This window comes from Pseudomyrmex gracilis, unplaced genomic scaffold (assembly GCF_002006095.1).
Source record: "Pseudomyrmex gracilis isolate BER0280 unplaced genomic scaffold, ASM200609v1 scaffold_16, whole genome shotgun sequence".
Lineage (NCBI taxonomy): Eukaryota > Metazoa > Arthropoda > Insecta > Hymenoptera > Formicidae > Pseudomyrmex > Pseudomyrmex gracilis.
In genome coordinates, this window is record NW_018020600.1 from 1,145,718 (window position 1) to 1,168,137 (window position 22,420).

General features: G+C 45.3%; 1 protein-coding gene across 1 annotated transcript in view; it reads right to left on the reverse strand.

Annotated features, from left to right (window-relative positions):
• Positions 1-19,965, reverse strand: part of LOC109864010 — a 60,274-nt gene extending 40,309 nt beyond the window's left edge. Inside the window, exons 1-2 of the mRNA XM_020444785.1 lie at positions 19,915-19,965; positions 2,205-2,242 (exon numbers count right to left, since the gene is read on the reverse strand). The gene's annotated coding sequence lies outside the window, so the exon portion shown is untranslated. The remainder of the gene's footprint in view (positions 1-2,204; positions 2,243-19,914) is intronic.
• Between the last annotated feature and the right edge of the window lie 2,455 nt (positions 19,966-22,420).

The following is a 22,420-nucleotide window of genomic DNA, read 5'->3' on the forward strand; positions in this document are numbered from 1 at the left end:
ACCGACGCAAAACGTTATCCTTTTACGTATCGTTATCCGCCCACTCGAGTCACCGCTCGTGCGCATTTAAATCGTAACGTCTCGGGCACGAGGCAAGATAAAAAGAGGAAAAATCCTATACGCGCGAATAACAATAATATGTAGCAAAAAAAAAAAAAAAAAAAAAAAAAAAAAAGAAAAAAACACACACGTAACTGTTGTCGATGCCTGCGCTTCCCCCGATCGTCGTTAAGTGCGGAATTCTGTTCGCGGCAGATTGGTCGATCCTCTCAACGGTATCCAGCACCAATTTCGAGGCTCTCGTCTATAACGGAAGATTAAAAGTACTAATAACCAAACGAGCGAACGGGAGAGGAAAACCGTTCACGGGCTGCGTGCTACCGCTACGCATCGTCTTTCGCCGCATGACGCGCACAATGACTTCGAAACATATGTCGAACGACGCCGTGTTTCTCCTTCGTTCTCCGCCGACGCCGGCCCGCATCGAGATGTGTTATTAACGTGCGTGAGGGAACGACGAGAGGGGAAGAGGAGAGGATGGTAAGCGAAAGAGAGAGAGTTTTGTCGGTCGAGTGATCGCGTTCGAAGAAAGAGGGGAAAAAACGATGGTGTAAGAAGCGAGGGTGGGGTGAGAAAATCCATTTTCACGTTTAGACCGCCGCCGCGCCGGTTTGTGTGTGATACACGTGGGTGGAAAAAGGCGGGTGGCGAATACATAAGTGGGGAACCGAACCATCTGGTTCCAGGTTGCGGCCAGATCCTACCGTGTTCCGAAAGCATGTTCTCCCGTCGTGAGGGTCTTTTAAATCCATCCGAGACACGCACCTTGAGACCTGTTCGGGCCAAGGACCCTCGAACGCGCTTAGCCCTTTAAACATCGGAGCGAAGACACCGAGACGCCCTTACGTCCCTCCTTCCGACGACCTCGAGGGTAAACCGTCGAATGAATGGTAAGGTTCTTTTTCACTTCCGTCTACGTTTGCGTGTATTCTTTCATTCGGTCGACCTCAATTAAATTCAAGCTGGACGATCGCGTTTTCAATTTGTATTGCATTTACACTAGCCTTACTGCTCTTTTATTCTCTGACTCACCTGCGAGGTGTGTAAGCGAGCTACTCGATCTCGAATCAAACAATTATAGTTGCCTACTTAGTTTTCTGTAATAATGCGAGAGAGAAAGAGAGAGAGAGAGAGAGAAAAAAGAGAGAAAAGTAGTCACTTTGCGCTCTTTATTTTCCAACGCTCTATCTAGTCGCACTTGCATGTAAACAAGCTGACGTAACCTAATCTAATCTAACCTACCCGGACGCCCCTTAAACCGACAGCGTGATGTATTCGTGCTGTTTGCGTGGAAGATCAACGTACTGTTGACAATCGACCGACAAAGCCAAATTAATTTGCAAATCGCTGTTCGAGCAAATCGGGAATATTATCATGATTGTGTCACACGATCGCGGCGAAACACAGTTATGTCGAACAAGATGCTACGCGAGAAGAAGATAGGGTGAAGGAACGAAAACCAACAAAAAAAAAAAAAATTCTAGCTTCAGAATCCTCAGATGCTGTCACGAACGAACATTTTCTATCTCGCTTTTGATCCCGTATTCTTGTTGTGTGTTTCTGTCTTCTCCCTTTTTTGTTTTCTTATACACCGTGATTCTTTTTCGATTCATCTCGGATTCCCGTTACCGTATCCGCGGAGACAGACGAGTGCATATCCGCGAAGCCTCACGCTGTCAGTCGTCCACTTTTGTCTACGAAACGCATGTGTGTATCGTCGTCAGCGATGCACAAGTCGGAGCACCGCACGCAGAGGATTCGATCCGTGGGGACGAGCTGACAGTGAGACTTTTATTAGGGGAAGGAGTCAGCACAAGCATGATTATGTACCTTAGAGCGTCTCCGTCTCCCTCTCCTCCCTCGCACCCCGCCCATCGACATCCTTCTTTCTTTCGCCATCGCGTCGACGTCATCACTGACGACGCACGACGACGAAGCGGCCACCGCGAGCTGCATTGTCAACCCCCGGCCGACATTCATATATGCATGCATTGGCGTAGAACGGCGAGAAATTGTCAGCGGTGCGATCACAATAGACGACCGCTTTGTCTCGTTTTTGTTTCGCGTAAACGAGAAGCTCGCGAGGAAAGATTTTTTTACTTTCTTACAAATACAAATTGTGTTATTGTCGACGTGATACTTACATTATACGTTGCCGTGGCGGTGCGAAATGTGCCGTTCTCTGAAACAAAAAGAAATTATTATTGTTTAATCGTTTTTAAATATCGAATTGCAGGTCACACGTGTAATTATGGACACTCGCGTTCTTTTTTTGAACTTACATTACTCCTTCGTCGCGCGACATTTCTAACTCTCTAATTAATATAAATGCCAACATTTTTTTTAATAATAATTTTACAAAATAAAGTACTCGTTTTTACTTCTCCGCTGTTCAATAATCTCGCGGTTCTGTTGTTGTTTAAACAAGTTCTACAGGTAGCAATTTTACAAAGAGCGCCACTATATATGCGCCGAACTTTCGAAAATCGCGACAAAAACATTAACAAATTTGTAAAAGTAAAATTGCAGAGAGTTAAGCCGTACTTCTCGAAATTTGCATATCTACCTCGCCAATGCCGCCCAAGGCGATATTGTCGTCACAATGAAACCCTCCTCTAAAGCTCGCCACCATCCCTAACACAGTCGCACGGACGATGCAACGCGCGCGTGTCGGCGACGAGCTTTTGCCTCGCGTCACACGTGCCAAAGTTCACGAATTTCGATCGCGCATAAATATCAAGGCGGTATAAATACAGCGCCGCATTCTCTCTATCGAGAGAGAGAGAGAGAGAGAAAAAGAGATTCTCTCTCCTCTCGTGCAATATACTCCGCGACAGTTTAAAAATAAAAAGCTCTTCCTCTCGTAACGGATTATTTAATTGGAAAGTGCACGTATAAAATACAAATTGAGAAATATTGCGACGTATTTGCATTAACCAACACATCGCGTTTTATTTCAAGCACGCCGCGTCACCTCATTCCGACGTGTGTTATTATTTGTTTATTTAAAAGAACAAACAATCTCTCTCGCACGTGATAAAATATGTCCGCGCTAAGAAAATTAGTTAACACAACTCGCCTCGAACATTACTCAGCTTTACTTGTTTCGGTGCTCTAAGTATGACGATGCACTTCCATCTACTGCATTGTTTCTGGCTGGAATGCATAGAGAAGGATCGAGGAAATAGGAGTCAGGAAGAGGACGAGAGTCAAGGAGGTCGTAGGTGTGAGGTACTGTTCGACGCCAGTATCTGAGACAGTTTTGGTCGGCAAGACTTAACAAATAGGTAAAGTTTCGTCGCCGAGGATGCTGGAGTTTGCGGATTCTCCGGCGCAGCCTCGACATCCTCTGTCCTCTTTGTTCTTAAGTTTATGATGTATTAGCTGTACTCCGCTGTGTACTCTCCTCCTTCCATCTCTCTCTTTCTCTCTCCTTCCCGTTCTTTCCCTATCCATCTTCTAATGTTCCTTTCCTCCTCTCTACGTCTACTCTCTGGAGTTAACCAATTTATGCAGCTCCGAGATTTAAGTTACGAAATGAATTTGAACCAGCAGTATATATATATATAGAAATAATGGGCGCGCGGAAGTTTGTCGCTAATTAAAAAACTTGGAATAATGAGTCCGTACGACCATAAAAGAAGATTCAACCACTCTAGTCGTTTTCTCCAACTTTGTGCAAAATCCTGTAGAATCAAAAGAAAGCTGCGATACTTTTTTTTCGAAATTTTTCAGACAAGATAACGAGATATAGAGAATAACAATTTCGCCTTTGCGCGCAATTGTATTGTCATTGTGTACTTTGCATTTCTAGGGAGGGGGAAAGGAAAGAGGAGGGATTAAAACAAAAACAAAAAAAAAAAAACGAAAGTTCGTTCGTCTTGCACGCAGACGCGCGTTCGCTTACTCCGGGATTAATAAACTCTGTCGCGTTTCGGCTTAGCCCGTGGCGTAACTCCGTGCGGAGAAAATCAATACCCAATACACATCCCAAAGGTCCGCTTATACTTGTCGCGCTATCTCGCTTTTATCTCGATCGTATCTCGCATATTGGCGTATGCCTAGGCGTCTCTCTACGTGTACGTGTGTACGTCGCGCGCGCCACGTATACATATACACACGACGAAGCAACGCCGCGCGCACGCAAACACACGGAGAGACACGCGTAACGTGCCCAGGCGAACACACGTATCGGCGCCGCCACCGCCCACACATCGTTTTCCCATACCCTCTCACGCGGACTCTTCGGGGTGACAGATGGCTTTGTAGACAAAGAACTTAGCCGACTGGTTTTCGTGGATGTTGCGTAACCCGATAAAAGCAAACCCAAGTCGATCTTTCCGATCGAAGTCGTCATCGTCGTTGTCGTCGTCGTCGTTGTCGCCTCCCCGCGATTGCTCCCTTCGACGCGGTGGGGCCGAAACGATGGGGTTGAAAATCAAATCCGAACGTCTCGATGGAAATCTTTGTCCGGTCAAGATTACTCCCGGTGCCTCCCGCACCGCGCGACACACCGCGTCGATCTACTCCGTTCCGTCCATCAACCCTTAATCATCAATCAGATATTCCCCCTTTGGAATACGGGACGGTAAACTGTGTTGAGGCGCACTTCGGTGCCGTTCTACAACGATTAGACGATTAAGAGAGAGTCCTTTACGGGAAAACGTGTTGCTAGTCGCGATTGTCGAGTACATGGAATTAGCCGCGGCCATTGTGCGTGCAGATGCTCCTCGACGCTCTTGCGTTGCCCGCTCTTTTTTTTTCTTTTTTCATCGCGCATACTATGACGCCGCGTGATATAGGCGTAAAAATAGTTTCTGACGTGGCCGCGCCAGAGAAGTACGCACGCCGATGTATATCAACGTTCATAGTTATGACATACAACGCGTTGTTGGAAACAGATTTATAATTAGTTTCCTGTCGCTGCGAGACCGCATAAAGCGTACGCGCTTGTTAGACATGGAGTCAGCTTTGACGATTTAGCCTCGATACGCTTCTCTGAGCGTTGAGACACGATATTTCTGGATATGGATGTATCTTACGCGCGCTGTTCGTTGCGCGCATGTCGCGTAATTATTCGTTACGTATGTACGAACAACTTGAAACACAGTTATTTGCCAATAATGCGATTATTTTCGCTAGCGCATTAGTTTACTACCGCATATGGTCTACTTTAATTTTTAAAACGGTTTACTTAATTTTAATTCATGCACACGTGTGCTACTCTTTCATTATTAGATTTTACATTTTAATAACGATAGATTTTATTAACAACCAGACTTAATCGATAGGTAATGCAAACTCAACTCATATTTAACGCGCGCGCGCGCGCAAAGAAGCAGTGTTTAATAATTTTCAGATTTTTCCGAAGTAGAAGCTCGCGAAGTTTCTAACAATCATTTATGTGCTCTGTACGTAATTCTGTTTCTTTTTAATAAATACTACTGAATGAGTTTTTTCTGGCACCGACTGCAATTTAACTACCAAGCATTTATCGATTTTTTTTATACGCAAATACAACTTCATAGCGCCCGACTGGTTTCAATCGAACGAGATATTCTCACACTATGAGATTAGAGTTTTTTTTTCTTCTCGTCTTGCGTTTCTACGCGTGATTAAGGCGTGCGTACGTGCAACGCACACGTGTGTGTGTGTGTGTGTGTGTACGCGTTCGAGAAAAGGGGGCGTCTAGTCCGATGGGTGACACAATAGACACGTGGCGGAGCCCAATCATCGCGCAGAAGATTCAGAGAGAGGACTGTTTTTTCTTGAAATTTTCTATTCAGTGTGTTAACTCCCTCGGAAATTTATTAATTCAAACTACAGATGTCGAATCGATATGTGTGTACACAGTTTCTCCGCTGACAGCTTTAATAAGCAAGCAAACAGCAATCTGAATGTAAAGATACGTCACTCTCAGGAAACTGAAGATATAAAATTGTAAGCGTTTTCTTTTTTATTTTTTATTTTTTTTTTTTTTTTACCACTAGTTGATTGAAATCACGATGCAAAACGCTAATTAGCGACGACGGAATCAATGTTGCATTCGCGGAAACGAAAAATTTCCGCAATAGACGACTCGATGGAAATAAATCTGTCAATATACGTGTATATATAAAGTTCGTATATGGATCTAACTCCCGAACAATTAAACATGTGTTCCGGACGACACGCGCGAAACGTATCTCTGTCGCGCGCGCTGTCGCCCATCGAACAAAGTCATATTTCCATATCTAAAGTTAGCATTTGATAACTAGCTCCATATTCGATTATAAGCCTCTATCGTGCGCGAGAGACTCGAATGTATCTGAGAGCGAACTGCTACGCGAACATGTGGCCCCTTGTGGGCCTCAGGAGACGCCCCCTTCGTATAATCGTCGAAGCAGTAATGGAATATGTCGATCATGACAGCAAGGGAAGAGATAAATACAAAGAGAAAGAGAGAGAGAGAGAGAGAACCTCCAATGAATTTCCATTTAAATATATTACGTACACATCGAGATGTCGTAATTTGCAACGCGTTTATTTTCAATTATTCGATAAATGTCGAAGAAGCGCCGAAAATGACAGAACAGTTCATATCGCAAATGCGACGAGTCTCGGCAGTTTGCGGGACTTTGTAGTTCGGATCGAAGTTAGCGGGGTTTCTGCGGTTATCAACGCTAAGTATCCTGATACGGGACCTGAGTTTCCTTGCAGGAAGGACGAAGCAACAAGTGGCTTCTTAGCTCGGACAATCTTAGCTCACTGCTCAACAAGTGTTTCCAAAGTGAACATCGTATCTTGAAAGTGTCCCCCGAGAAACGTTAAATACACATTTGCGTCGCAGAACGATTTTCCTTTAATCGCTCGTCATTATATATCCGCCGCGAAATAATACGCAGCGTCATAAATTTCGCGTTTTACGATCCGTTTCGATTCGACGACGGAGAAATGAAATTCAAAATGTAGAGTTCAAATAATTTTATAAATTTTCGCGAAATAAACGGGTTTTTCCGCGAAAAGCAAATATCTAATATGATAGATTTTTAATTATTCAATCAATTCAAATAGAAATTTAAATCACAACAATATAAATTTAAACCGCATTAATGAGCTGCGTCGAATATTTACCGATTTAATATTGTTGTGTTTGAAATAATCTGACACCGACTGGCGTTAATTTAATTTCATCGAGTCACCGCAATGCGGGCGGACTTTTTTCGAACGGACAAAATACGCGGTCGTACAAATCAAACCGTAAAGATCGTATCAAGCGTATCAGAAAAACCAATATTCTTTTATGATGCGGTTCGACTTATTGCGCTCCACTATTGTTATCGAGTGCGCGCGCGCGCTCACAGCAAAGTAGTCCGCGATATTAAGCCGGAACAAAGCGCAGCTAATCTCGAGACGAAGGAGAACGAAGAGAAGAAAGAGGATAGCCGGTCTCGCGTGCCGCGCGTGTCTAAATAATAAAATAAAACCCGACCCTCTTTCTCTCTCTCTACCACACAGATCCTTGGCCCGCGCTCAATACCGTCAGCAACAAGTTGATATCTTGTTCCCTCCGCGATTATGGTTGGTGGAGTTTGATTGGGCGGGAGGAGGAGAGGCGTCGTCGTAAGAAAACGTCCGTGTCCTTTCTTCCAAGTTTCGCCGGCGGGACAATTCTTTACATCAACAGGTTCTTCGGTGTGGACCGGAAAATCTTGGAGGGACGGGTCTTTTTAGTTGGCAAGCAGGAACCGAGAAAACTTACGCCTCAAGAACAACGTTGGGGCGGGCGAACTTCCTTAGGGTCTAGGAGAAAAGGGAAAAGGAAAAGGGATGGATATTCCTTGGGGGGTAAACAGAGCGAAGACGTTCGAGATTCAGCGTCTTGTAACCTGTTGAAGCGTCATCCCTTGGAAAAAGATAAAGCCTTTTTAAGAAGAAAGGAAAGAGCGGCGCGCGCGCGCGCGGATAAAGGCTCCGGAAATGAAAGAAGAAACGGTCGAGCATAAATTTATTAAAGGGAAATAATGATTGATCCGGACGAAATTGATATCGTTTTGTTCGTTGTTATTCGTGTTTCTCGGCTAAGTCGTATCTCTTGGATTTGAATCGTTTTGTGGAAGGAAACGACAAAGAGTCTTATTAAGGTAAAAGTCTTTAGACACTCCGCACGGATAGAGAGAGTAAAATAAAAGAGGTAGGGACAGTATCGAGGTCTCTAGACGGCAAGACGGTGAGAGTGAAGAGAAAAAGAGAAACTGAGAAGAATGAAGGAAAGGAGAGTGAAGAACAAGAGCTCTTTGAAGAAGTGACACCTTTGTTTTCTCAGAGGGCGCTCGAACTGTGAAGGGTTAGTAGTCTCCAGGAAAATTGACGTTACGAGGAAATTACTCGGAAGCGGAGACAAAACCTCCCTCGTTGACGATGCGCACTTGCACGATGGGCATGTACACATCTAGAAACTCGTTAGTCCGCTCTTGATATGCAGTATACCAATCTATAGCACAACGAGATTGAACTAATTTAAAGTTGGAAAGACTCGAATAAAACGAGTTAGTATTGTTTATAATATTACTAGTCAAGAAAATGTAAAACATTCCGTATTTTCTTCTCTTTTGTTAAATCTCAAACTCGAATAAAACTTTTTGTTTGTCCGACTTGCATCGTCGATTTTAACCGGAAGAACCGTTCGGTTTCCTTTTTTCCAAAAAGATAGATTGCTCTGTATCGAATTTTGAACAAGCTTCCCGAGAGACGATGAACTTCGTCTGACTTTTTAACAGCGTGCGCGCGTTTTTTGTGGACGCGAGTCTCTCTTCATAAGACGTCGAAAGGCATTGTGTCACCGTCAATGCATCCCGCAGGTATAAAAATATTTAACCGCTCCGCTATGTCAACATCCCGTAATCCCGGTAGGTTCTTCTTCCGGTAACCGCCAGGAAACTCGCGCGCACCGGGTATGTGCACTCGATCACTCGTTTTTGCCTCTTCTCGCCGGCAACAATTGCGAACGAAAAGAAGCCGGAAAGGATCTCTTGCATAGATTCAAAATATGCAGAACGCGGTCGCGACGCTCGAGCGCACACCGACAAAAGAAAAACGCCACTGGCGGAAGGGAATTCTGTGCGTGGAGGTGGTTTGCGGGCGGGCTGCGTGTAACCTATCTACAAGCAAAATGAAAAGGAGATCATCGTCAATTCTGTTTTGTCCACAAAACGCCGCGAACAGAGGCGGTTTGGCATTATACGGCCTGTCGTAAATAGATAGTGGTGAGCCACCTACAAGCAGATGATGAACCTTTTTGGGATACTTCAGGATTTAACGACAGGCGGGCGGGCAATGCGCGCGCGCGTGCGAGCCGATACGGAGAGGGAGAGGTATACGAAACAGAGAAACCAAATGACGAGAGAGAATCGTGCAGGAGTAATTTGAGATGCTCTTCTTCTTCTTCAGCTGCCATTGGGCAGATGCCGAAATTGACGACGGAAACAATGCAAGCAGGGATAATGGACTTCTTAATTCGAGATCGTCTAGCTGAATGAACGTACATTCCTACTCCGGATACTGCGCGATCGTATCAAAACGTCCGTCAGTCTCGTTTCGCGGAGACAATGCGCACTACTCTCATAGTGCCTTGATATCTGTATGAAAGATGAATGAAGAAACGCGTGACGGATACCGACGAAAAGAAAAGAACCTTTTCCTCTTTCCACCATGTTTGTTGAGTGGTTTTTGTTTAGTTTCTTACATTTTCTCAGCAATATGGAAATTAAAAGCTCTTCTTTAATGCAGTCTTCGAAACGCTTCTTCTCATCTCTGACAATATCTCTATACCGAGACGGACGAGCGCGTGTATGCGCGCAGACACGTGAGAAGGACGTGCATGCGACACTCATTGTCAGCTGACACCTGTAGACCCACCTATCTACCTATCTGCCTACGCGAGATACGTACGTGGCCACTTACTTACGAGAAAGTGGGGTGAAAAGCTCTCATGCGTTCTTTTCATCGCGTCTCCCACCGGGAACGCTGCTTTATGTCCACACGCGACGCGCATCCGTCTTGCTGCATCGCTCCACGGAAACGGCTCTTCCGTGTCCTCTTTACTCGGTCGTTCTTAAGTCTCGAGTCTCGTTCTATCGTTTTTCACGTTGCGATTGGGGATGAGAATATCGTCTGACGCATTTAAGTCAAAGACTGCACTTCTTCTCGCGTCTCTTTGTAAAAGAGCGTTTTATGCGGGAAATACGTGCAATAAGAAATATCGCGATTTTTGCGAGAGAATTTCCGCGCAATACCGGTATCTTTTTCTCTCTCTCTCTCTCTCTCTCTCTCTCTCTTAATTAAAAGATAGTTATTATTCTTAGAGAGAGGAAACGAGAAACCGCCGCGTACATATTTATCTCGGAGAATGTTTAGCGACCGAGCTACTTGCGGCTAGAATATTTTTCTAACGAGGACGGAGAATTCTCAAGAGCGTTCTCGTGCTCTCATGAAAGTCCGACGACGCCGCGAGTAAGTCGAATCTCTCCTGCATTATTTCAGGACTTTCGACGTTTGTTGGAATTTACCTCGCCTTGTTAAATCATCGCGTTCTTTCTTATTTACGTTAAATTTTAACTTTTAGCTTTTTCATACTTTTCCAACACAAATACACTCAATAGCGACATAAAACAAAATATGATATTACATTGTAAAATAAATTGTTTTATAAAGTATGTCGATTTGACACTCAAAAATATTTACACAAAAAAAACTGTTTTATTTTTTTGCAGAAAGATATTTTGAAACTCAATGAACGCAATATTTAGTTTGGCATCTTCCATTGTGTTAAATAACACACACACACACACACACACAATTTTTATAGCACACAATTAATCTCTTATATATTGCAAATTTATCAACCAGGGTTCGTCTCTTAAGGGTAGGTGCCGCAAGTAAAACCGCGGCGCTATTAGGGTGGGATAGTTATCATCTGCCTTTCGTTATCAATAAATTTGTACACCTGGACGCATTGGCGCCATCGCGCGGATTGTCCGCATTCTCTATTGATATATATATTTATCGATTCGAACGAAATTCGCGGTTGCGACAATGATTCGTCAAAAATAACACTCTTGATTAATTCCGCACAGAACGAAGAGCAAAATTGTTTTTTGTTGTGAAATTTTGCGCACAGTATCAGTCTAAGCAGATTAAGAAAATTTTTTAACGTCAGTTACAATTTAACGTATTTCTTAAAACACACGGTTCGTAATACGCGCGTATCATCTTTCGTAAACTTCCACCCCGCTTTGTTAGTTGCGTTGCCGAATTGGCAAGATGGTTCGATAAAAAGAAGATTGCCCCGATTTCATTTCCGCTTCGCCGTTCATACCCGCATAATTCGGAGATTTTGCAATAAAAACCTTTCAACGACGAGCGAATGATTGTTTGAACTGAAGCATCTCATAGCGTCGGCGAGTGCATTCGATTTATGCACTCGATTAAACGCAAAAATCCCGTGCTTAATTATCCGTAATATCCGTGGCAATCCGTGGAATATCATGGACCGCCGAGTCGGACCAGTTTGAAGAGCGACGAGTATTAAAAAAAAAAAATCCACTTACGCACGTACACGCGTGCAGTCGATCGGCCGCGCTGGTTGGTCTGGGGGTAAAAACAAAAATCGAGGCCGAGCCCGCAGATACGCGGTTTTTGCGAAATTACGAGTCCCGCCTCGAACCTTCGCACACTCCCGTAAATCAATCGGCGCTTCGACATTCGTATATATTCTCCGTTAATTATTTTTATTCACGGCCCAGCGTATAGGAACGCCCAGTTCGCCGGCCTGGGAGTTCGTATTTTGTACGCATACGCACAAGTCTCTAGTCCACCCCGCGATCACGTTCCCGCACATGCACACATACATGCGTGCATACATAGAGAGAGAGTGAAAGAGAGAGAGAGAGAGAGAGAGAGAGCTAGAGACGGACACGTACGTCCGCACAACGTACACACGAAAGACCACGTACGCTCGCACACGCAGGCGCCGCGCGGCGTAAGTGCGTCCGATGTGCCGAGATGTACGTGCATGCACGTGTTGTCGCATGGTAGGTGTGCGCATGTGTGCAAGAGCGACGTGTACGTGTTGGTACCGCTCGTGCGCAGCATGCGTCCGCGTGTACCCGGGGCGCACGCGTGTGCGTTACGTATTTTCGAATAGCGAGAGCCAGGCTGGTTCGTCAAATTTGCACATTTATTCGTTTACCGTCATACAATCGAGCTTAAAACTCGTGCGGACGTGTGCGAGTGCGCGGCCGTCCCGTCGGCACACGGGCGCACACACGACGCGGCCTCATCCCTTATTCATAACTCTTCGAAGGGCTTGATGGAGCTCCAAAGCTCACGACACGGACCGACGATTTTTTTGCACTTCGCATTCCTGTTTTTTTCCGCCCTGAACGGACGGGAGGGTGTGGCGTGGCCGCTGCTTCCTCACAAAACACTTCGTTTGACGAACCTCGTACTATAATAGATGTCGATAATACCGCGCATTCGATGGAATGCCGTCACTTCGGGATCCGCGCTGTTGAATTAATCCACGCTAATCAACTGAAGGTACGGACAATCTGCCGATGGCGTTCTCCCGATCGCGCTGCCGATATATACTTTCTTCGCCATGAGCGTTTTAGTCGATGTTTCGACACTTCGAGATGGTGATACACGATCGCAAGCGCAGTGTCTATTCGAGTGTGATAATTTGGAGAATTCGCGAACGCGCACGGGGCAGCTGCTAATTAACGGTTCAATCGCACACTCGGTCGCTTCGATAGTTTAATTGATTCCGAAATAGTTGCCTTCCGCGCGGGAGAACCCGTCGGGTTTGTGCCCAGAACAAACCCTCCGCGCGCTACCCTTGTCAAACATCCTGTGGTCAGGAGCAGAAGAGAGATCCGGCAAGAAATAAATTACCGAACGGTACACGCGGATCCAAGAATGTCCACCCTTCCCCACTTTCTTCCTGCTCTCCCGCCATCGAACAGTTCGCGAAACAAGTTCCTGAACCAAATCGAACGCTCTTCGTTTCTCTCATTTCCTGTCGAATGAAGCGAAAGTAAGAAACGGACTTCGTCTCTCCCGCAAAGAGGAATGTCGTGTGTCTTGTCGATAAAAAGCGAGTCGAACGAATTTGCGACGCAAACAAAAAATTAAAGCAAAATAATTTCAACGAAGCAGAAACTGGATTGTAGTAATTGTTTTGAATATTATTATTTCAATATTTGCACAGCGAAATGTGTGTATTGTAATGTTTTGCGCGATTTATGCGGAAAGACTGTGCAGAAAACGGGGGAGGCGGAGACGCGTGCATGATGTACCACTCCTCCTCGTAGTTTCGGGATCTCGAACTTTCAACATGCATGTAAGTATGTAGCCCGCGCGCACAACGCCTTTATTTCCCCGCCTGCTGTTGATACATTCTGCCGAGAAGCGCGAAACAATCGTGAAACGAGAAATTTTCCTCGTTTCTGTGTACTCTCGGAGTACCCGGTCTATGCGCCGAGTCCAGAAGTATCGTGGTTATTGTGTAACTACACGATACTTAGGTGGCCTCGGACTCACACAGGCGAGTAATTCGAAGTGCTCTGCATGACGAACTCTTTAGTGGATTTTCCAAAGGACCGCATCTTGTGTTCCACGATATTAACATTTAACTGTTCGCGAAATATTCAAGTATGAAATATATTCAGAATTTAATTCGTTTTCCATTTCTATTATTTTTATTATTTTTTCTTTTTTNTTTNTTTTTTNTTTTTTTTTTTTTTTTATTTCAAGTAATTCGGTGAATTGCACGCATTTTTCTGTAGGAAAAAAAACTTGTTCAAAAACTTGGAAAGTTTTATCCCACTCTCTTCGAGTACACACATAGAGGTGCTTCTGCGCGAACAATTGAGAGTTAAGGATTTTTTTTTTGTCGTATTATCTGTTGAGGCACTACAGAGAGTAGGTGGCTTGTGTGTAGATCTGACCTAATCCTAAATCGCGATATAAAAATCTCTCTCTCTCTCTTTCTCTCTCTCATCGATCAAAGCCGCGGGGCAGGATGAATAAGACTTCGGCCATTAACAGCGGTTCTGCGAATAACAGAGAGGGACGTATCAAGGATAAAGGTATAAATGCACGCACACATCTTGCACGTGGAGGATAGCACCGCGTGTTCGCGACAGCTAGGCACTACACGGCCGCGCATCGACGTGGCTGGATGCCCGCGGAACGGCTCGTAGAGCTCGCAGCTTTTAAGCTTGACATGGCCATTGGAAAGAACCGAGGAATCGAAGGAAGAAGAGAGAGGCTGACTGCAATAATTATCGGACGTGAGAGGGAAGGGTGAAGGAGGGAAACGGTGAGGACGGATAGACGAGGAGAGGACAGGACGAAGGGACAGAGAGGACAGGCTGAGAGCGACGGAGAGAGGAAGGCGAGTGTACGCGCGCGCACTTGCTCGCTTGCTCGCTCGCTCGCGTGAGAGGGTGCGAGAGACGATGAAAAGTTTGACCGGACGCAGCGAGCACAATGCATCGTGGTCCGCCCTCCACCTCCGGGAGCGACCCACCCCATAATCCACCCGCATTGTACGACCAATCAATATTGTTTTATATCGTGAGTCGTGAGACGAACCGGCTCTCCGCTCTGGCTCGACTCGTTCGGCGCTACGCTCTCTTCGATGGTACAGTGGGCTGCTGCTGCAGTTCGTCGAGCCCTTCGGCTTCCGGAAATTCTTTCGCGTCCATCCGTCGTCGAGAGGCCGATGGCCTTTCTTTCGCAAATTCCGAGACGCTCGCGAGAGAAACTTTCAATCGTCATCCGCGACTTTTAATTCCGCCTATTTACTTCCTCTTTTTTTTTTCCGCCCTCTCCCAGCTCATTTATCTTCAAAGAACAATGCGTTCAGTCCTCAGCTGAATTATTTAACTTCGTTTTCTAGAAATTCTTAATCAAAGTACCTTCGTCAGAGTCGAATTGATGTGCTACGCGATTTTTGAAACGCGCGGCAACTGTCTAAGTGAACGTATCCGTAAAGTAATAACGTGTTTTGCAAAAACACACACGCGCGCGAAACACACCGGCGCGCCGTTTGCAAAAGTAAATATAAAATTCCACGTGTTACGATTAATATCCCTCTCCCTCCCCCTCCTCCATCCATAGAACGCAAAACACGCGTTTATTCAGTACACGCGATAAATGCAGGTTCATTGATTAAACATGAGAACGATGCGCGTATAATTAATTAATGAATGGCTTCCATGTGTGTATGAAAAACGGTGATTCCTCATTTTTTGGTATTGCTCGATACACTGTCATTATACGCGATTTTCATTCATTTAATTCGACCGATACGCGTACGCGCTTAATTAGTTGTTGCGTATGTGCCGAAATTACTCGTACTTTATGCTCCATTTCAACAAGCGCGTATATATAACGGGGGAAAATTTCAAGTTGATTATTCGACATATTTATGCACCGTGAATTTCAAGAAGTGCATATCCGAAAGCTGATACAGTCATTATCTCGCAATTGAATAAAAATCATCTTTCTCTCGCGCAAATATACGCAAAATATATTAAAGGGATTAGAGATTGGAATACACATGAGAAAATTACATGAACGAGCGACAATTTCGATTGCGAACTTCAAGTGTCAATTTTTCGCATCTCTTTTGAAAAGTATTTATAGCAATTTATTTCCGAAACAATAACAAACAAACATTCAGTATTCAAATAAAATATACACATATTACGTTGCACAAATAAGTAAACAAACTAGATAAATCTTCATCTCGCCAAGAATTTGGAATTACCTAACGTTTGGAATTACCCTAATTATGTTTACGTAAATGAAGTATATGAAATGAATGTACATATTTAATGAAATTTCTCTGTGCCCGTGCATCATTTACATGTTATGGAAATATTTTAAGTACATCTGTCTGCGCCGCAATTTAATTTAATACCGTGTGTGATCATCAGATTTCTAACGATTGACATTTTTCAGATAAGATATATATCGAAGTTACGAACACGTACTTATATTTATCAACCGTGGGTCGACTTCCTTTGACGCGTTTCGAAATTCGCAAGAGAATGATAATTCGAGCAGAGTCAACCGGAAGACCGAGGCGTTGAGGACATTTAGACCGATTTTTCCCCACTGGCGCGTCACGGCGAGATTTTTCTTGCGCGACAACAGAAGGACGTGCAAAGAACAGCGCACAATGTGCATCCGCTTGGTTCGCTCGACGAGGATACGTTTCGCTCGCACGATGACGCTGATTCAGGATTATTCTCCCTCTTTAATTATCCTGCCTCTGCTCTCCGTCCCACCCCCGCGTGTGTCGGCATCAATGCCAGTCACCGTCGTCGTCGTCGTCGTCGGCGTCGTCGTCGTCATCTTCTCTCTTTTGCTCGCGGAAAGGACAGAAAGTCCACGCGCGCGCGACGCGATAACGAATTATCTTCGAGAACACGCTTCTTGGGCAGGAACCGGAAATATCGCCAGACGATAATAGCGATATGTCGCAAGAATTGTCGCGTTCTATACGGCGCCGTTCTTCCCCGTGATGTTTTTTTTTTATACACCTACATCATGTTCCACAAATGCGATTGAGCATTGAATGCATCTTTGAAAATTAATGTAACCTTCTATCAGAAGAATTTCGTTTCGGCAATTAACTTTGAAAGTAAATATTTTGAGAAATTTTCAATATAATTAAATATGTATAATTAAATGCGCGTTCTACGAGTCATTCAAAAATATTGATAAATCATCAATAATGAGGAAAATTATTGGCTCGCTCATAACGGAAACGTCGAAATTGTGTGATGTTCGAAATTACTGAAGTTCTACTGTACTTAAATTTATTGACAGCTATTTACTGGGTTTTTTTTTTAGTTTGATATTTATTGCAAGTGAGGTAATATATAGCGATTCATGCAAGGCATTTAAAGATAACGAATCAAGGAGTCATCCTCATTCGGAGTCATCCTCACATGTCCACTGATGATTCGCGAGTTCTCACACGCGCACACACATACGTGTATCGCGTAATCATCCATACACACTTTCGTTCGCGTGTGCGCGAATAAACCGCCGCATAAACGTAATACGCTCACACGCCCTCCTTCGCATAGAATTCACCATCGCCTTCCGCTCGTCACGCGCTCAAATACCTAGGCGAAACGAGCGTGCCGGGATCGTGAACGTAATCTTCGAACCGCCATTAGTGTTTCATCAAAAGTATTTTATTAGCACTGTTGCTGCGCGCGAGGCACACACGGGCATTTCGATCGCGTGAGGATCCGTGACACGATTCCAACATAATTCTTTATTTTTTTTTTTTTTTTATTTTTTTTTGCCTGAATCTTGATCGTCCGAGGACACCGATCGGCAGACTGCAGCAACGCGATAAGCAAGAACGATAAAGCGCTTGCGACGCGTATTGCGACGCAAATTGCGAGAACGCTATTCTTGTTGCAATTATTTCATACGAAATACGTATCTGTCGCTATCGATCGCGAGGCGGAATTACAAATGAACCTGATGCCTCGCGCGACACGCACGAAATTGCAAATCTTGCTATCATTAATCGTGATTACGCGACACGATGGAATTTAATCGGGGGGTGGGGCGTTTTTGCGCAATCGAATAGGACACGCTTCGCCTCGGAAGAAGCGTACTCGATTCTCGCGTCGAGGTATATATTTATCGGGCGAATCGCGTGCACACAGAGAGACCGCGCGCTCGTAATTGTCACGCGGTTCTTTATGTTCCCGCTACGCGCCGGGATTGGCCGAGGTGGACAATCGACCGGGGCCCAGCCGCGTTGCGGGGACCCAGTCACCGAAGATCCGGCCCCATTCGTCGCGACAAAACGACGTGGAAACGAACGTGCGTTACGGAAGAAGAACCTAGCCCGAACGTTACCATTGTCGTTCTCCGGCCATACTTGACGGCCATTTAATGCGCGCGTGTGAGCGACTCTCTCTCTCTCTCTCTCTCTCTGTCCCCGTCTCGACAACGAAGCGATCGCGATGATAGTAGTCTTCGTACACTTACATGTACTTACGCGTGTTCACTTATCTAGGATGTGACGTAAACGCCCCATCTATCCATTCTCGGTAACATCTCTGCGCGTCCGGGCGGTGATACGTTTCTTTCGCTATCGCGACACACGTATATTGTCGCTGCACATTATATTATCGCGCGAGAGCGAGGATTTCTCGCAATGGTTCTTGGTGCGATTGGTTTCGACAAAGTTTATTGTTGATTCCTGCTATCGATGTGTGTATTCAGCGTCGCTTTGACGAGGGGTTGCGATGTTCGGCGACGCGTAAAATCAGGGGCGATTAGTCGGAATGCACACAATTAGCGTTGCAGTTGCTCGACGCGCGCGCGCGCGCTATTACATTCCACGCGACACGCGTAGACACAGTTAGGCGGATAACGTTTTTTCTTTCCTTCTCAGTATATCCAGTATATCGTCAAGTTAGACACTCGCAATTTGAGCACATAATTCGAATTGCCAAGTTTAATCAACGGAACACGGTTCGCGTGCAACACGATGTGTGTAATTAATTAAACGCGAAATATTTAATCGGCGAAATGTTAGACGATTTTGCGATTGAATCACACGTCAACTTCGAGAAAAATCACCCGCGCGATCATTGAAGTTTGGACGATAGATTATACGTAACAGATCCTTAACGAGAGTTTGAGAAATTTCACGCTCGTCGGGGTTAATCGGGGGTATAAACCGACTCATCTTAGACAGATGTCGAAACCGACCACGAAGTTCAAAGGGCCGTTATCCCCGACATTACGACGAACTTTACGCAACTAATCTCGAATTTCTCTAAGTCGGTGGAACACACAGTTGCGAAACGTTTACTCTAATTCAAAGATCACGACTTGTCGGTAATTTGCTCAAACGATATTTTATTGTCATTGTTTAGTATTTTATATTTTGATACGTCCGCAAATTTTTGTGGAAAAAATCTTTTTTTGGCTTTTTGTTTGTCCTCTTCAAATCTTTTTTTGTCAACTGGAAAATTTGTTTCTGTATCTTCGCTAAAGTGTTTCCGCTAAAGGCGCGTGAAACATCGCGAAATCGAGCGTGTCCAAAAAACAAAGGGCACTGTTGTTTGTCGCCGATACCAGTGATGTCTGCGGCCCCGAATTTACCGAAGCACGAAAAAAAAGATATCTTCCGCCCGTAGACACCAATAAGAGCCTGGTCCCTCGTTTCGTTACCCGCGCAACTTCTCACAGCCATCAGCGCGCGAAATGTCCCCCGGCCCTTTGATGTTCGAGCGTTACAGAACACGAAGAGATTCCAGCGCGAATGGTGAAGAGCGGAATTCGGCGTCCTTCCATCCCCGGTGACCACTCGTGAATTGTTGCACTCTCGCGACTCACCCCATTCTGCGCTTTCGGTTCGCGCTCGCAAAGAGAAGCAAAAACACTCTTCGGCGCCGTTCTCGCACTTCAGCGGGTAATCGCAGCAAGAACGTGCTGTTGTCGGGGTGGGTCGCCTCCTCCGCCTGTGTCGCGATGAGACTGGGGAAACAATTAAGGGAAGGCGAGGCGCAGTGTCGCCTTGTATGATAATGCGCCGTAACCTCCAGCAAAGGAAAAACGATGTGGTAAAGGAAGAGAAGGATTACATGGTGATGGAGGAAAAGCGGTAGAAGTGCACGGAACGGGATTGTGCAGGTACACGATGACGACAGAGAGAGAGAGAGAGAGAGAGAGAGGGGTAGAACGGAAAGTACGACTAGAAGAGAATACGAAGTGGATGGTCGCGGGCGGAGGGGAGTTAGTGGAGGTCGTGGTTCTTACTTTGCATTCTTTTGTGTATCCTCCTGAGCCCTTCAGTCGACCTGCCGCTACCCGGTCGTCCTCTCTTCTCTTCCCTTGAAGCTTGAACTAACGCCCGAGGTTTTAATGCACTTGTCTACTCCACATACCGTTCATAAAGACACATATGCCGTCTGTTGAGCGAGAGTGGGCAGGCGAAGGTCTTGGAGTGAGATGGAGCCGCGCGTGCTGAACTCAGAAGCGGGACGGCGAAAGATACAGAGAACGGCAAAGAGGAGCCCGAGAGGAAGCGGAAGAGTGTGGCGAGCGTATAACGATATGAAATGCATTTTAAATTCTAAGCATCGACCGCATTATGGAAGAATCTTTGCTCTTCGCTCTTGCATAATCCCGCGCGGGGAAGAAGATGAGAAACGGAGCGCGCGGATGGTTGAAAAAGAGGAAACGACACGAGAGAACGGCGGTTCATGATTTTTCGATGAATACGGACTACCTACTGTGTCCGGTGTATTCGAATTATTACAGACGTTATCTAATATTCCGCTACTATTCAATGCGTCATATATTGTACGGTATCGTCTTTCATACGCTGTATCTCTGCGCTGATAGTAGAAAAAAAAAAAAAAATAAACCCAAAACTTTTTACATATTTTTAGTCACATACATCAGTTCTGTTTAGTAATGAACATAGACCGTATGAATGGATGGTGTTGCGGAGAATCTCTCGTAAAATTATCGAACGACATATTTGCTAGATATATATAAATATACATACAGCAAAAAAAAACTAGCAAATATATGACACATTAAACAAGCGAGGGCATCGAACTTTTGCTGTTTCTTTCATAAAACGATTTCGCTTTATCGCGACTTTATCGAATCTCAGAACAATATCAAAATGTGATCAACTTACCTCTTGCGTCCCGGTATCCGCGCACCAACCAGCTCTCTGCTACGGCGTCATTCGTCAATCTAAACAGACGAAAAGGAGTTTCAGAAAATCCGCGCTTTATTCGCACTTTCTCTCTCTCTTTCTCTCTCTCTCTCTCTACGTACGTTGTCTAAGTTTTTTTCCCTCGGCAACGCAAGTATATATCATCCGTGTATATGCAATATCACACGAATGGAACATCGCTCGTGCGTCGCGTTATTCAAGCGCGGAGTCTCCGCGCGGCGGAAGCGGGCGGACAATTTCGCGCGAGCCTTTCTCGCGGGCGCGTATAATGCGACGTTAGGGTCGAAGGTGTACCCCAAGTGCGCGCCGATTCAAGGCGCGAGCGTGTGGGAGAGAGGAGAAGTGCCGTGCCGATCTTTTCAAACGGGGAAAGAAAGCGGGCGCGCGAGATTCGCGCTTCATTCACTCGCGGAGTCCATGAAGGGAGGGGGCGCGAAAGACTCTCCTTCGAGATGTAATTAGCACATCTTGCCGTGACGGCGCGCGACAATGCGGCTTTTAATTAGTATGCGTCCACGTATTCCCGACCGATTCCTCCCTCGTAGCACTCACACACACACACACACACACACTTCTGAGAGCGAGCGTAGACGACGACTGCGACGACACACGTGGTCGATTTCACGCGCACGCACACGCGCGCGTGTACACACCAGGGCGCAGCAACGAACCGTGCGCGTTTATGTCGGCGCATCACACGCCGCTGCACCGCAGAAGTGTCAATACGTGGGTGCGTGTACGGCGACGACGAGCGAGTTCGCGTGCACACCGGTTTGCATTACGGCGGATACACTCGAGCACGTAAGGCGTTTTCTGCGACATAAAGAGCCGCGCGACCGGCTCGGGGCTTAACGATAATACATAATTTGATGCCGCGTTTATTTTCCGTTTATCAAAACAACTCACATCACATTTGAAAATTATATCGACGCAAATTACAAGCCTGAGAAGCGCAATAAATTCGCGCTGATTGCCTCGTTACTTGCGGCAATTTCTTTCTTAATGAGAATTCGATACGCATAGAGAGACGGTGTGAAGGAATCGGTAATTTAAAAATATCATATAACTCAGTCGAAACAAATGTCGAGACCGAAACGATGAATTATTTAGTTTGTCTTGGGGCAACACACGTATCGGAAAACAGATCGAACGCCTTGAATTCGCTATTCATTTTCTTATAGACTTCCGACAATGTTGCGTGCATTGATTTCGACGATAAAAGCGGTTCTAACTGTTACCGACTTTTAAACTTTGTCGTCTGTCATCGACAATCTCCATCGCGTTCTGTCGTCAATAACGTGCATAACTTCAAGGACGTGCCAACAAAATGATATTACTCCCGTGCGAAGCGTAAAAATGGATTTATACCGCTTTCTGCGAAAGAGACGATCGGGGGAGCGATGACGTGCGAAGATATAAATGGCGCAACAATGCGACCAAGTTTCTGCATTCTATACTCAATCAATCGGTGAACAGAAATCGAGTTTTTTTTTTTTTTTATCGCTTATCGAAGGTCAGACGCGTTCGTTCCCAAGTCTTAAAGCGCTTTATTGTCAATCGCAATCGCACGCA